A 17,582-nucleotide genomic window follows, 5' to 3' on the forward strand; every position below is an offset into this window, starting at 1 on the left:
CTTTCACTAAAAGACTTATTACGATGTCTAATTGACATTATATGAAAATAGTGCATATCTGACATCCAATATGGCCATGGGACCAGGACTCTACTTGTGTTTATTTTGCCCTAAATTAAAATGGTGTCAATCTTACATCCTGTATGGCCACTTCAGTGACTAATTTAAATATATTATTTATCAAGTGTGTCACAGATAGTTTCAATTTGCAGCAGATAAAAGGAAGATATTGTCTTATCTTAAATTCCCATAAATTCTCTTTTGGACAGTAGGGTGTCAATGCCTTTTTATTTTAATAGTGTGGCAAGTATGTCCTTGTATTTGGACCTTACACTTGTAACCTATAACAATAAATATCAGACCAATTAGACCACTGTCTTGCAAAATGAACTGATCTGGAACAAACTGCACAGTAATAAATGCAGCTATACCAGTTTGTTTGTTATGATTCAGTTTTAAATAGAACAATGTTGGTTATATCTTCAATTTATCAGTACACAAATTTAATGAATCAGCAACTATTGCATCCCATTGGAGTCCCTAAGAAAATCATTTTTTTAACCCGATTCTTTTCCTGTGCATTTGCTAACAGTATGGAATGCTGCTTTTGTGTTCAGTAGGAAGCTCATCAGATCCTAAACAGAAACTAAGATGTTGAGTTGAAAGCTCATCAGAGCCTAAACAGAAACTAAGATGTTCAGTAGGAAGCTCATTAGAGCCTAAACAGAAACTAAGATGTTGAGTTAAAAGCTCATTAGAGCCTAAACAGAAACTAAGATGTTCAGTAGGAAGCTCATCAGAGCCTAAACAGAAACTAAGATGTTGAGTAGGAAGCTCATTAGAGCCTAAACAGAAACTAAGATGTTGAGTTGAAAGCTCATTAGAGCCTAAACAGAAACTAGGATGTTGAGTTGAAAGCTCACTAGAGCCTAAACAGAAACTTAGATGTTGAGTTGGAAGCTCATTAGAGCCTAAACAGAAACCGAGTTGTTCAGTAGGAAGCTCATTAGAGCCTAAACAGAAACTAAGATGTTCAGCCTGTTGACTCTTCCATAGAATATAACAAACAAATGTGATTAGTCCAGTTCAGAAGGCTTACCTACAACATCAAAACATCCAATAATTTTATTGAAATACAGCTATTTCCAGAAAATCAACATCAACTTTGTTAATATTTAAATATTTTCTCCAAGATAGTGCCTAACGTGAGTAAGATAGTATTGGTGCATTAAAAAGATGTAATGATGCCCTCATGTATCACTAAAACTAAAGAAAATTGAAGAAAACATGCAATGAACATTATTAATACAGTAACATAAGTGAATTTATTTGCATTTGTTGAATTAAGCTCTAAATCAAATTTTATTTAAAGATATATGCTAAGGTCTTCAAACGAATATTTATTTTGACAATCAAGTGCAAAACCATTTGATAATTCCACACTGGTGGATCATAAGCAATTTTCACTACAAATTTTGCAATATTCAGTCAAACTTGAATTAGTTATGGTGACTATTGTTTAGCTGTTGTGATTTGATTGAAACTCTTTTTCTTGCCTCTTCTCAACAATCATTAAAATTTTAATGCCAAAGTTATCTTTATAGTGCCCCTGGTTTCATTTGTCTTCTATGGCAAATGGTTGTAAAACCTACTTTTATCTTCTGAGAATATTTTGTGATCAAAGTAGGTATAAGTATTTCCAAGGGTATGCAGGATTATCATTCACATAAAAGCAACCAATATGGCAATCCAAAACGTTATTTTTAAACAAATTTGGATGCTGCAACAACAAAAAACAGAGACCTTAATATCTATTGACAAAACATTGTTCTGTTATTCTTGAAAACATTTAATTTTGTCATAATCTAAATTCATGTTTAGTAAAACCGAGTAGTTAGATCTTCCCATGGACACTTTTGAAGCACATTGGAGACTTCTAAACAGTTTTTGTAACTTTAAAATTTTAGGATTTTGTCTGCATTCAGTCTTTTAAAATCTTAACTTTTTGGTGCTTTCTTTTTTGTGCTTTTTAAGAAAGGCATATCAATGATTAGGATTCATTACTTTATTCATCCAATTTTTGATTGTGCTTTCTAGGAAATGTCCCTGAACATACGTTTCACCATTCATTGTGCTTTCTAGGAAATGTCCCTGAACATACGTTTCACCATTCATTGTCCTTTCTAGGAAATGTCCCTGAACATACGTTTCATCATTCATTGTGCTTTCTAGGAAATGTCCCTGAACACATGTTTCACCATTCATTGTACTTTCTAGGAAATGTCCCTGAACATATGTTTCACCATTCATTGTGCTCTCTAGGAAATGTCTCTGAACATACGTTTCACCATTCATTTTGTCAGTTTTGCTAGCAATAGTATGAAATTCATAATAAATAGGTGGACATTTGGTATCTTTAACATTTTCTTCAAAACTACTGATTTTGATCAAAACTTTCAAAATTGTTTAGAATATAATTTTCCAAAATTGTGTCTTATAACTTCCTAAGCAAATGTATGGATTCCAAAGCATCCAAATGGAGAATGCACGTTTTACATCTTCTCAATAACTATTTGTTCATTTAATTATTTTAATTAGTTGTGGCTTCATTAGTAACAGTGTGGTGTTTATGATAGCTGATTTTGTTTTACTTTTACTGTTAAAAATTATTGGGCCACATGTGAGCGAAATTTTTTATGAATGTTTCTTATAATAGGAACTTCCTATTTGCACTACTATAACGGGTTGAATGAAACTCTATGAATGTCGTTATATTGCCTCCACGTGGTCTGAGGATAAATCTTTAACTCTTGTTCCCTAGGAATCATATATCTAAATAGATTGCAAAAACCGGTAATATAAATCAACCTACAACAACTGCAACATCATAGAATATTTAAAGAAAATTTAGCAGGAATATTTAACACGATATGAACTTACAGTTTTATAAAGGTTAAGTTTTTAAAAGCCTCTTTTGCAACTGTTGGCTAAAACTTTTAACAATATATTCCTTTGTATCATCAACCATGCACAACAAAGTGTCATATTGTAGCAATTTTTATTTACTCTAGCACAGATGGTGATATGTCACTTAGCACATCAGCAGTGCATTAACATCATCAAAACAATAACAAAAAAGCACAAAAACAACAACAAAAACAATAACAATGACAACATTTGGCATAAATCTGAAATTATTTAATTGTTTCAAAGGAATGAACATATATTGCAAATTGCTAAAGGGGCACTGGGTGGCCGAGTGTTGTAAGGCGCACGCCTTTATCGCTCACTGCCATCTCACCTCTGTCCGCGAGGGTTCGAGTCTCGGGATCGTGTATGTGTGAAAAGTTGTCAGTAGCTTCTCGTGGGTCGGTAGTTCTTACCCAGATTTTCCCAGTTTCTTCATCCACCAGTTGGAATTACATCACAATTAATACTTCCAGTTCAGTACCCACGAATGTAGTTCTAGTCTATTTTTAGAACATTTTTTCCTCTCTCATTTTGATGGTGATAGAAGAGTTTTATTTATGCATTTTTGGTAGGGATTTAAAGGTAACTGTTTATTCTTGATAATATGAGCTCAGGGTGTTGTTGTCTTTATGTATTTTGGCGACAGTACACAGTGAGTAATAAGGCCTTGGTGATGAGCCGGAAGTGAAATCTGTGTTCTGTTTACATGCTGCTATGTTGACAGTCAATCATCTAAAAAAAGAGCAGGTCAACCTTTGACAAGAACTTCACCATGAAGTCATCTTTGAAGGTATTTTAGATTAACATATGATTTGCATTGATTGTCACACAGTGTAAAGGTCAGTACTGACATAGTAAAGTTAATTGTGTACTATGTCCAATTATACTGGCCGCCATGTATAGCCCTATCATGGGCTAAAAAATGGCGTTACACCGAAACAACATCAAACTGCTAAATATAAGAGTTCTAATTGTAGGTGGATGTCCTTGTAACATGTTGCAAACGTAGAGAGACAATTTGGCAATGTATAGTATCATCTGTATGGTCTATCCCGTTCTAAGTGGCCAACATGATGGACTTTGCAGAGTACAACAAAGAACTGTATTTCAGATATATTTTCTTAAATTCGAAGGTAAAGTTGCTAAAATAAATAGCAATCAAATGCATGAACAAATTAAACATAGGAAATAAAATACACTGGATTGAAGAATGACTAACTGAATCTACCTACACATTACATAAACAAACTCAAAAAAGATTCAGAAAGGTACTTGAAGTATTGATGATCCATGACAGGCAGACAGATTGTCATGCAAAACATTGAAAAAGACAATGAGGGATATAACACGTGTATAGACAGTTGCACACAAAAACAGATGACGTACACCATGTTTTCATAGAAATCGTTAAAAAGAGTGAAAGCTAGAAAAAGACACAGTTTGAAAGCGAAGATAATTTAACATGAAAGTTAGCAACATTTATCAGGTTAATTAAAATTCGTTTTAAGGCAGCATAGACAAGAAAGTGTTGTGTGATTTAGCGAGTATATGTTGGTTTACGTGGTATTTGTCGAGTGTTTGTTATAGGGGAGGTAGCCCAATGTGCAATGTGTATAGTAGGTGTCTGAGGTTGTAGCCCTGTTGCGTAAGGGCTTCAATATTGTTTTGAACCTGTTCCGGGATAAATGTTGTGAAAGGCATGCACAAGTTTCTCAACCACCCATACAAGTATAAGTTAACACTTTCGATGTTTGTTTGTGAAACCATGTCTGGTGTTTGTTTCTATTAACTAATTAAGCCACCTTTCGTATAAGTCGTGAAGGAGATGAAAGTCATGATCTGCGAATGCTTCGATGCCGTCGAGCCGTAAGAGACAATTTCACACCGCTGATACGTATTGCTACTGTGTAGAAATATGGGTAAACAATATCAATTTCATTCTACGTATTTTCAAAAAAAAATAAAATCTTTCATAAGGTGGCAACCGGATACAGTTGAAAGCATTTAGTTTTACTTTTTAATGTCACTCCATATTGATTACACCCAGAACTTTATTGTCAGAACAGTTAGCTATGTGAACAGGATTCAGTTTTATTCCAGATTTTCTGTTACTATCTTTGTTGATTAATAAGTTGTCGCAACTAAAGGGGCTCGGATGGCGAAGAGTTTAAACCTACCGGATTGTTTTGATCTAGGGAGACGACTACGTGTCTTGGAATTCAGTTGGTTTGTGCTTGCATATAACCCTATATAGTGTGAATTAGATGGAAAGGAATGGTGCAGAAAAACGGGTCATCTTAGTGTCACTAGAAGGACTTGTTCTACCTTTGGTATCAGAGGCGACTTTGTCTACCTATGTAAGTCTCAACAAAGAGTAGAGTTGCTGCACCTATGTCAGATCCTACCGGACCTTTGGTGCCTAGGTAGAATGGTCACCTTTGTCACCTACACGCTCGGCTTCACCATTGTGTAGGCATGCCAGTTAGTCTCTCCGGATCTACGATATTTAACTATTAGTGGAGTTCATTGAACGGTTGGCCAGATCAAACTAATATTTGTGTTTATGATGATATCTCAGAATTAATACTTCCAGAGGCCTTCTGTCTACTGTTAAAGAATTTTGCTGGAAAATAAAAGCATTCAGTACCTTCAACTTGCTCAGTCAGAAAAACATATATTGTAAAGGTTTGCATTTGGAAGACAATTAGAAAAGATCATTGATATATATAATAATATTCGTCAAACATCAATATGGCTCCAAGATCAATGAAGAAAACAAAAACATTCATCTTCTATTATTTCACAATTCTTACATTCAAAATTGTGAAATGGTCGGAATTTTAAAATACTCTCATGTCCATACTAAGGAATTATTTAATATGAGGCAAGTTTTCTAGGTGGTCTTGTTCTTTTCAAATTGGGCGACGTGAAGTAAGAAGACATTAAGTTACATCTGTATGACAAACAAGATGACATATACTAATTTTAAAAGATTTTGAAGATAATAAGAATGAAATGCAAAACGAATATAATTGTAAAATGCAAAAAAGAAAAAGATGGAAATCAACATATGTATTCTTTTGTAAGAATTCGAATCATCCTACGATTTCAACTGCATCAAATATTGTCTAGTTTATTGAGTGAGTCTGTTGGGTGTTTACTAGCACTCTCTGGTAAATATCTTTCCCGGGTGTTGGCCTCCCACTCAACGTTTCCCTGTCTAATATATCAGACGTGTAGGTAGAAAATTGTGGGCTTCGCTATCAAAACTTCCCATTGTTATAAATAGATTTTCCAATGTCTTTCAAAATATCCGATATAGTGTAAGCTTAAGTTACAACTTTTAAACTGCAACTTATACAACAATTACCATGCACATACAACGTACTGGCCATTTACTTTTCTGTGGGGAACTGTGATTTTCTTTCGAGCTGAAATACTTTCTTTCCTTTCATCACACAATAAATTATTATTTCTTTTCCAAATAATATCATGGATGTAATATGTTTATTTTGCCACAACTCAGAGCAAGATATTTTCCGGCTACTGACAGAAGGAAATTAAACAAAATTATGCCTGACTCCTGACCCAGAACATCGATCTAATTAAAATCACATCTCCACTGTCCTACGTGAGGATTTTAGAGCGACCGCTTATGTGTCATGTTCTAGTGACCTCTAATATTACCATAACCGCTTATTTTATCAGCCAATTAAATGAAATGTTCTATCATTGTTTGGGAGAATGAGCGGTACGGCTAAATAGCATCAATATGTGCCAAACGATTTGATTCACTTTCAGATACCTGAAAACTGAATTTCCATTGGCTAATTTAAATGCCATCAGAACATAACCCATTAGCGGCCGCTGTCAGATCTTCACGAGGACAGCGAAGATCTTACTTTTAATCAGATTTCCAGAACATTGAATTGTTGGTTTTTGATGTATACAGTGCTACGTATTGCGGTACATTCAGGATTACAACATTTTTCTTGGTACCCAGCTCCAACTATGTAGTATCATACCTGTCCTGCAATTAGTTTGTTTTCACTAAATTGGATAACACTTAGAAATTAAGTAAACATATGAATGCATGCTAAAATTTAATACAACGAAAAGGTTTTCACATAGAAACCATTTTGCATTTTAGAATGCGACACTTTAAACATCTGAAAATGATTATGTGACATTTTGACAGAATCAACTAAACTTGTCTATGTGGATAACAATATCTGGTTGTCGAATTTCCTACTGATAATTCCATAGACAACACATATAATAGGGTTAGGTAAAGATGTATACGAAGTTCATGTTTTATTTCGTGATGAGAACCCTGCTGAATGAGTGTAAAAAAATCTTTATCTGATAACGATGCATTCACATAAAAGAACAGCATCATTGCTATGGAACAATTTAATGTGATCTCTTAATATTTTACAAAATGTACTACAACGTCACTGGAAATCCTTACATTAAAGAAAGACAAATACTTGATTGGACCTGAACAACAAAAAATGCACACTAATGTTTTAAGGAACATAATAATCTGTTGTGTTACTAGCTTTCCAGCGTAAACATAAAGTTTGCAGCTGGTACTGATGAAAACAGGAAAAGATTGTCAATTGATGAATTGAGTTTCTCGGCAGACAAAGAACAGCCGACAGCTTGGACAGACTTCTTTGAACACAATAATAATGACTTGATTGATGACGAACAGCCAGATGGAATCTGTATTTAGGCGAACATTTACAGGCAGAACAGTTATTACAGTCTGTTTTAACAGTATAAACCTTTGCTAAAAGCAATTATTGGGTTTTTAATACTAGGAAAGCAATGATGCAACACTTAAGAAAACGGTATGCTGAAATTGCAGTAATGCATAAAAGAGTCGAAAGTGAACTTGAACTGCTGGTGATCAGAGTATCTTTTTTTTCTACCGAGTTGCATGGAAATATAAATGTGTATTATCTTTCTACCGAATTGCATGGTAATGTGAATGTGTAATATCTTTCTACCGAGTTGCATGGTAATGTAAATGTGTAATATCTTTCTTCCGAGTTGCATGGCACTGTAAATGTGTAAATATATTTCTACCGAGTTGCATGGTAATGCAAATGTGTAGTATCTTTCTACCGAGTTGCATGGTAATGTAAATGTGTAATATCTTTCTACAGAGTTGCGTGGTAATGTAAATGTGTAGTATCTTTCAACCGAGTTGCATGGTAATGTAAATGTGTAATATCTTTCTACTGAATTGCATAGTAATGTAAAGGTGTAGTATCTTTCTACCGAGTTGCACGGTAATGTAAATGTGTAAATATATTTCTACCGAGTTGCATGGTAATGCAAATGTGTAGTATCTTTCTACCGAACTGCATGGTAATGTAAATGTGTAAATATATTTCTACCGAGTCGCATAGTAATGTAAAGGTGTAGTATCTTTCTACCGAACTACATGGTAATGTAAATGTGTAAATATATTTCTACCGAGTTGCATGGTAATGCAAATGTGTAGTATCTTTCTACCGAGTTGCATGGTAATGTAAATGTGTGATATCGTTCTACAGAGTTGCGTGGTAATGTAAATGTGTAGTATCTTTCTACCGATTTGCATGGTAATGTAAATGTGTAGTATCTTTCTACTGAATTGCATAGTAATGTAAAGGTGTAGTATCTTTCTACCGAGTTGCACGGTAATGTAAATGTGTAAATATATTTCTACCGAGTTGCATGGTAATGCAAATGTGTAGTATCTTTCTACCGAACTGCATGGTAATGTAAATGTGTAAATATATTTCTACCGAGTTGCATGGTAATGTAAAGGTGTAGTATCTTTCTACCGAACTGCATGGTAATGTAAATGTGTAAATATATTTCTACCGAGTTGCATAGTAATGTAAAGGTGTAGTATCTTTCTACCGAACTACATGGTAATGTAAATGTGTAAATATATTTCTACCGAGTTGCATAGTAATGTAAAGGTGTAGTATCTTTCTACCGAACTACATGGTAATGTAAATGTGTAAATATATTTCTACCGAGTTGCATGGTAATGCAAATGTGTAGTATCTTTCTACCGAGTTGCATGGTAATGTAAATGTGTAATATCTTTCTACAGAGTTGCGTGGTAATGTAAATGTGTAGTATCTTTCTACCGAGTTGCATGGTAATGTAAATGTGTAATATCTTTCTACTGAATTGCATAGTAATGTAAAGGTGTAGTATCTTTCTACCGAGTTGCACGGTAATGTAAATGTGTAAATATCTTTCTACCGAGTTGCATGGTAATGCAAATGTGTAGTATCTTTCTACCGAACTGCATGGTAATGTAAATGTGTAAATATATTTCTACCGAGTTGCATAGTAATGTAAAGGTGTAGTATCTTTCTAACGAACTGCATGGTAATGTAAATGTGTAAATATATTTCTACCGAGTTGCATGGTAATGTAAATGTGTAGTATCTTTCTACCGAGTTGCATGGTAATGTAAATGTGTAATATCTTTCTACTGAATTGCATAGTAATGTAAAGGTGTAGTATCTTTCTACCGAGTTGCACGGTAATGTAAATGTGTAAATATCTTTCTACCGAGTTGCATGGTAATGCAAATGTGTAGTATCTTTCTACCGAACTGCATGGTAATGTAAATGTGTAAATATATTTCTACCGAGTTGCATAGTAATGTAAAGGTGTAGTATCTTTCTAACGAACTGCATGGTAATGTAAATGTGTAAATATATTTCTACCGAGTTGCATAGTAATGTAAAGGTGTAGTATCTTTCTAACGAACTGCACGGTAATGTAAATGTGTAAATATATTTCTACCGAGTTGCATAGTAATGTAAAGGTGTAGTATCTTTCTACCGAACTACATGGTAATGTAAATGTGTAAATATATTTCTACCGAGTTGCATGGTAATGCAAATGTGTAGTATCTTTCTACCGAGTTGCACGGTAATGTAAAGGTGTAGTATCTTTCTACCGAGTTGCACGGTAATGTAAATGTGTGTTATCTTTCTACCGAACTGCATGGTAATGTAAATGTGTAGTATCTCTTTACCGAGTTGCATGGTAATGTCAATGTGTAATATCTTTCTACCGAACTGCATGGTAATGTAAATGTGTAATATCTTTCTACCGAGTTGCATGGTAATGTAAATGTGTAATATCTTTCTACCGAGTTGCATGGTAATGTAAATGTGTAGTATCTTTCTACCGAGTTGCATGGTAATGTAAATGTGTAATATCTTTCTACCGAGTTGCATGGCAATGTAAATGTGTAATATCTTTCTACCGAGTTGCACGGTAATGTAAATGTGTAATATCTTTCTACCGAGTTGCACGGTAATGTAAATGTGTAATATCTTTCTACCGAGTTGCACGGTAATGTAAATGTGTAGTATCTTTCTACCGAGTTGCACGGTAATGTAAATGTGTAATATCTTTCTACCGAGTTGCACGGTAATGTAAATGTGTAGTATCTTTCTACCGAGTTGGACGGTAATGTAAAGGTGTAGTATCTTTCTACCGAGTTGCACGGTAATGTAAATGTGTATTATCTTTCTACCGAACTGCATGGTAATGTAAATGTGTAGTATCTTTTTACCGAGATGCATGGTAATGTAAATGTGTAGTATCTTTCTACCGAGTTGCATGGTAATGTAAATGTGTAATATCTTTCTACCGAGTTGCATGGCAATGTAAATGTGTAATATCTTTCTACCGAGTTGCACGGTAATGTAAATGTGTAATATCTTTCTACCGAGTTGCACGGTAATGTAAATGTGTAGTATCTTTCTACCGAGTTGCACGGTAATGTAAATGTGTAATATCTTTCTACCGAGTTGCACGGCAATGTAAATGTGTAATATCTTTCTACCGAGTTGCATGGCAATGTAAATGTGTAATATCTTTGTACCGAGCTGCATGGCAATGTAAATGTGTAATATCTTTCTACCGAGTTGCACGGTAATGTAAATGTGTAATATCTTTCTACCGAGTTGCACGGCAATGTAAATATGTAGTATCTTTCTACCGAGTTGCATGGTAATGTAAATGTGTAGCATCTTTCCACCGAGTTGCACGGTAATGTAAATGTGTAGTATCTTTCTACCGAGTTGCATGGTAATGTAAATATGTAGTATCTCTCTACCGAGTTGCACGGTAATGTAAATGTGTAGTATCTTTCTACCGAGTTGCACGGTAATGTAAATGTGTAGTATCTTTCTACCGAGTTGCACGGCAATGTAAATATGTAGTATCTTTCTACCGAGTTGCATGGTAATGTAAATGTGTAGTATCTTTCCACCGAGTTGCACGGTAATGTAAATGTGTAGTATCTTTCTACCGAGTTGCACGGTAATGTAAATGTGTAGTATCTTTCTACCGAGTTGCACGGTAATGTAAATGTGTAGTATCTTTCTACCGAGTTGCACGGTAATGTAAATATATAGTATCTTTCTACCTAGTTGCATGGTAATGTAAATATGTAGTATCTCTCTACCGAGTTGCACGGTAATGTAAATGTGTAGTATCTTTCTACCGAGTTGCACGGTAATGTAAATGTGTAGTATCTTTCTACAGAGTTGCACGGTAGTATCTTTCTACCGAGTTGCACGGTAATGTAAATATGTAGCATCTTTCTACCGAGTTGCACGGTAATGTAAATGTGTAATATCTTTCTACCGAGTTGCACGGTAATGTAAATATGTAGTATCTTTCTACCGAGTTGCACGGTAATGTAAATGTGTAGTATCTTTCTACCGAGTTGCACGGTAATGTAAATGTGTAGTATCTTTCTACCGAGTTGCACGGTAATGTAAATGTGTAGTATCTTTCTACCGAGTTGCATGGTAATGTAAATATGTAGTATCTTTCTACCGAGTTGCATGGTAATGTAAATGTGTAATATCTTTCTACCGAGTTGCACGGTAATGTAAATATGTAGTATCTTTCTACCGAGTTGCACGGTAATGTAAATGTGTAATATCTTTCTACCGAGTTGCATGGTAATGTAAATGTGTAATATCTTTCTACCGAGTTGCATGGTAATGTAAATATGTAGTATCTTTCTACCGAGTTGCACGGTAATGTAAATGTGTAGTATCTTTCTACCGAGTTGCACGGTAATGTAAATGTGTAGTATCTTTCTACCGAGTTGCACGGTAATGTAAATGTGTAATATCTTTCTACCGAACTGCACGGTAATGTAAATATGTAGTATCTTTCTACCGAGTTGCATGGTAATGTAAATCTGTAATATCTTTCTACCGAGTTGCACGGTAATGTAAATGTGTAATATCTTTCTACCGAGTTGCATGGTAATGTAAATGTGTAGTATCTTTCTACCGAGTTGCACGGTAATGTAAATGTGTAGTATCTTTCTACCGAGTTGTACGGTAATGTAAATATGTAGTATCTTTCTACCGAGTTGCACGGTAATGTAAATGTGTAATATCTTTCTACCGAGTTGCACGGTAATGTAAATATGTAGTATCCTTCTACCGAGTTGCACGGTAATGTAAATGTGTAATATCTTTCTACCGAGTTGCATGGTAATGTAAATATGTAGTATCTTTCTACCGAGTTGCATGGTAATGTTAATATGTAGTATCTTTCTACCGAGTTGCATGGTAATGTAAATGTGTAGTATCTTTCTACCGAACTGCACGGTAATGTAAATGTGTAATATCTTTCTACCGAACTGCACGGTAATGTAAATGTGTAATATCTTTCTACCGAACTGCACGGTAATGTAAATATGTAGTATCTTTCTACCGAGTTGCACGGTAATGTAAATGTGTAGTATCTTTCTACCGAGTTGCATGGTAATGTAAATGTGTAATATCTTTCTACCGAGTTGCACGGTAATGTAAATGTGTAATATCTTTCTACCGAGTTGCATGGTAATGTAAATATGTCGTATCTTTCTACCGATTTGCATGGTAATGTAAATGTGTAGTATCTTTCTACCGAGTTGCATGGTAATGTAAATGTGTAATATCTTTCTACTGAATTGCATAGTAATGTAAAGGTGTAGTATCTTTCTACCGAGTTGCACGGTAATGTAAATGTGTAAATATATTTCTACTTTAGTTGCATGGTAATGCAAATGTGTAGTATCTTTCTACCGAACTGCATGGTAATGTAAATGTGTAGTATCTTTTTACCGAGTTGCATGGTAATGTAAATGTGTAATATCTTTCTACCGAACTGCATGGTAATGTAAATGTGTAATATCTTTCTACCGAGTTGCATGGTAATGTAAATGTGTAGTATCTTTCTACCGAGTTGCACGGTAATGTAAATGTGTAATATCTTTCTACCGAGTTGCACGGTAATGGAAATATGTAGTATCTTTCTACCGAGTTGCACGGTAATGTAAATGTGTAATATCTTTCTACCGAGTTGCATGGTAATGTAAATATGTAGTATCTTTCTACCGAGTTGCATGGTAATGTAAATATGTAGTATCTTTCTACCGAGTTGCACGGTAATGTAAATGTGTAGTATCTTTCTACCGAACTGCACGGTAATGTAAATGTGTAGTATCTTTCTACCGAGTTGCACGGTAATGTAAATGTGTAGTATCTTTCTACCGAACTGCACGGTAATGTAAATGTGTAATATCTTTCTACCGAACTGCACGGTAATGTAAATGTGTAATATCTTTCTACCGAGTTGCATGGTAATGTAAATATGTAATATCTTTCTACCGAGTTGCATGGTAATGTAAATGTGTAGTATCTTTGGATACTAGACCATTTAGAGATTAGTCACTCTTTGAAACTTGAGTTAAGCACTACAATTATTACTGAAGTGAGAAAGAGAGGTATTTACAAGATCGAAAATCAAAGTCTGACGATACGACATGAAATTGCACGTTAAAAAAGAAGACAAAGTGGATAAAACTTATAAAGAGAAAATGGACTATGATGTTGTGGATCCAACTCTTACGTCTGCCAATTATATCCGATTATTCAATGTTCAAGGACACATGGTTATTTAGAAACTTTAAATAAAGACAATATCGATCAATAAATAAGAAAACAATAATTTATTTTTATTCAATGGTTTATACAGTAAGTATGGTGTAGATCTGGCATTAAGTATGCAAAACTCTTAATCTTTTAGATGTTTTTTAAAAACCTTCGATTAAAATACAATTAAGATACCCTCTAACGTAACAAACAAATAAAAGAGCATATACAGTAAGAAAAGGAACAGTCTGACCTTCACTTCTAAAATAAACAAATAATTAGTTAAACTTTCAAGCCATTGTTTTCACAAAATGATGTGTATTGAGTAGATCTAGCTGGTACAGGATAGCGCTGAGACTGAATACAACGTACTCAGCCTTGACCAAATTTGATGCAGTCAGAGTAATTGTTGATCTAAACATTGTCATCGCAGTAACTATAGAATCTGTTGACAAAAGTTTCCTTGAGAAGGAGTTGAGTTCTAGTCATTTCTTTAGATTGTTCCATGTTCAAGTTGTAAATATTTTCAACAATTTCGATACTTTAACATCCTCCAGGTTTCTCAGTTTAGACAGGTGATAATTATTCAATATCATTCATGTGGGTGATCCATTAATAAGACGATCCTCATCCTTCTCTGGATTTGGTTTATACTTCACCACAAATATTCTTGTACTTTTTGGATATTGCACATTGCATCCAGCGCCCATTTTGTAATTAGAAATTATTAATAATTCCTTGAATTTAAATTTGTTGTGGTCCTGCTCCTTTGGTCTTGTATCACAATCATTAAATGCACTCACAAGATTTAGTTTCATCAACGTCTGTTTGGACATGTGCATCTATAAAAACATAATAATCATCTTTATTAGCATGCTTGGCAGATTCTTTCATTTCACCATCTCCCTCACCTTCAGCCATTTATATTCCATAATTTAGATAATGAAGAAATGGATCAAATACAGCAAGAAAAGAAATGTGATTCATCAGAGACAAAATTCCCTCCAATTAACCAGAAATGGAAGATTACAAATAGCAGTTGTACGTAGCTATTCCAGCTAAAATATACAAAGGGATAGCAAATCAAGAATACGTATATATTTGTAAATGCTGGAGCTGCTAAAATTTCAAACACACTTTCAGATCTTGTACTGGATAGTGCTAAATTATTGATTAGTACATTCCTTCTGCTCGACAAATTGGACATTTTAGAAATTAAATACAGACGTGGCTTCATGACTTCAAATGTAAATAGATTCTTTACTGGATTCGTGCGATTCAATTTAGGTTTAATTCTACAAGACAATTTAAAGCTATGGTGAAATAAAGTCTGAAAAATAACTGATAAGTAAAATGTCTGCTGGTACTTTATTGCTTATCCACGTGTGCATTTCCCCGCAATTGTTGCAATATCATTACGGAATGTCGCTTGAAAATATATTAATTAGTACTCTTCGAAATGGAATCACTGGTGAAGTTTACTTCGAAATGGAATCACTGAAGAAGTTTACTTCGAAATGGAATCACTGATGAAATTTACTTCGAAATGGTATCGCCGATGAAGTTTACTTCGAAATGGCATCGCCGATGAAGTTTACATCGAAATGGCATCACTGATGAAGTTTACCGTGTTAAATTATTCAACTTTTGATGATAAACTAATGAATTGTATAACAAAAACGTTTACAAGTTGATGCTCATAAGTGACATGAGGTCAATGCTCCTGAACGATACAATAACAAATGTACAATCTGCTGCGCATTACAATTCAAACACTTTAAGTAATAAAGCGCAAGATGAGAAAAGAAGACGTAATAGGCCGAGTAGAAACAAAGACAATTATCAGTTAACTGTACTGCGCAAGCGTATTTCACTACAAAATGAAAATGTATCAACAGATCCTGAAACCATTAATTGCTCAAAACAAATCATCAGTAAGGAAAATGCAAACATTTTAAGACAAAACACAGTCAATAGCAGAAAAACTTAGAAACGTTGATACCAGCCATTCTAGTACACAATCATCCCTTGAAAACTTCACACCACTACTACGTCAGTTCCTAACAACCTGTGATGATATCTGGTATTATTCCAATATGAAGTTTTGATAATGGCCCCAGTGAAACGGTACAGTGAGAGCTCTGTTCAGAATTACATGTAGAAAATACATTCATAATTACATTTCATTCGTACTTTGGAAGAGGAAAGATACTAACCATTCTTTTGCATAGAAACACAGTGTACATGAGAAATGAGGGTGTTTCAGTTCTATTCCGGAACCTTGACATAATGCATCCTATCATCCGCACTAGGAAACGAAGAAGCAACTACCATAACGACCAGTACTCGTTATACAAGGAAAACTTCTAACAATCACGATGGCACCTAGTACACAACACGCATGGAACAATCACGACAAAATACTCGTTATAGGCAGAGCGAACGTGGAGGCTTCACGTACTTGTTGTTGAGACCTCTTATCTCCATCCCAGCATAAGGCTGGTTAGAACTTTAATATTTGACTTTAACCTGAGGATATCTTCAGTCGGTAAAGTGTTCTGACACCCTTAACAACTGTGTCGCTTCCCTATGAAAGACCTGTAGAACCTTGTGTTCATTCGTTTTGGGTTAGTCGTACTCAATTCAGTATGCGCTCTGTATTTCGTTTGCGTATGATAAAATCTGGAATGCCTCATTATAATTTGTAATACAATATATACTTCCTTCATTCCTGAATAACTGTATGTATTGTTGCTTCCTGTTTTATGGACTGCCAGCAACATCAGTAGTTTATAACATACCCACTAACCTGGTCCTCAGTGAATACATTTTTGCCTGCTCCCAATGTGTATATAACACTGCAGACCAACATAAGCAATGTTAGCGATATTAGACCCACTCAGTCTCCTTATTTGCAAATTCGATTCTTTCTTTCATTGACACATCTGAACTTAAACTGAGTGTAGATACTGAAGCAAAATGGAACACATCATATAGTCATAGTTACTTCAGCACCACTTTATTCGTGCTGACAAACGCACCTTTAATGAACCTTGCAGTTGAGGTTAATTCATGACGCAGTTGTTCCGTGTATGGGAATAACCGAAGTGATGGAACGATACTGAGGAAAATTATATGATCATGTGATATTCCAGTATTGGAATACATTTGTTAAACATTATCAAATATGCAAGTGGTGAAATATATTGTTAGCTTAAAGGTGTCAAGCATTTTAGTTAAAAGGTGTAGAGAATACCTATTGAAGGTATGACCCCTTTCTAGGGACATGTCTCGATATGCTCCATTCCAAACAAGAGGTGAACTGGATCGAGAGTTTTTAGAATATGTAATGAAGACCAAAGTGTCAAACTTGACCAGATGGTTAAAGTAATAAACCACACACGCAACAGTAGCAAGAAGATTTGTACGTTACCTTATGTCGTTAAGAGAAAGAAAATATACAAAACAATCTTTATCATGCTATTTGTTTGCGACAATAAATTAAAGCATTGTAAGTGTAAATGCCAATTCCAGCAAATTGAACAAGCTGTACATTTTTAATGTCAAAGGACGAAAGCAGCGGCTGTAAGTCTTAATTCGTTAAGACTTTGTATTTCGAGAACATTCAATCAG

Source organism: Sinohyriopsis cumingii, chromosome 7 (genome assembly GCF_028554795.1).
Source record: "Sinohyriopsis cumingii isolate HCF-2022 chromosome 7, ASM2855479v2, whole genome shotgun sequence".
NCBI lineage: Eukaryota > Metazoa > Mollusca > Bivalvia > Unionida > Unionidae > Sinohyriopsis > Sinohyriopsis cumingii.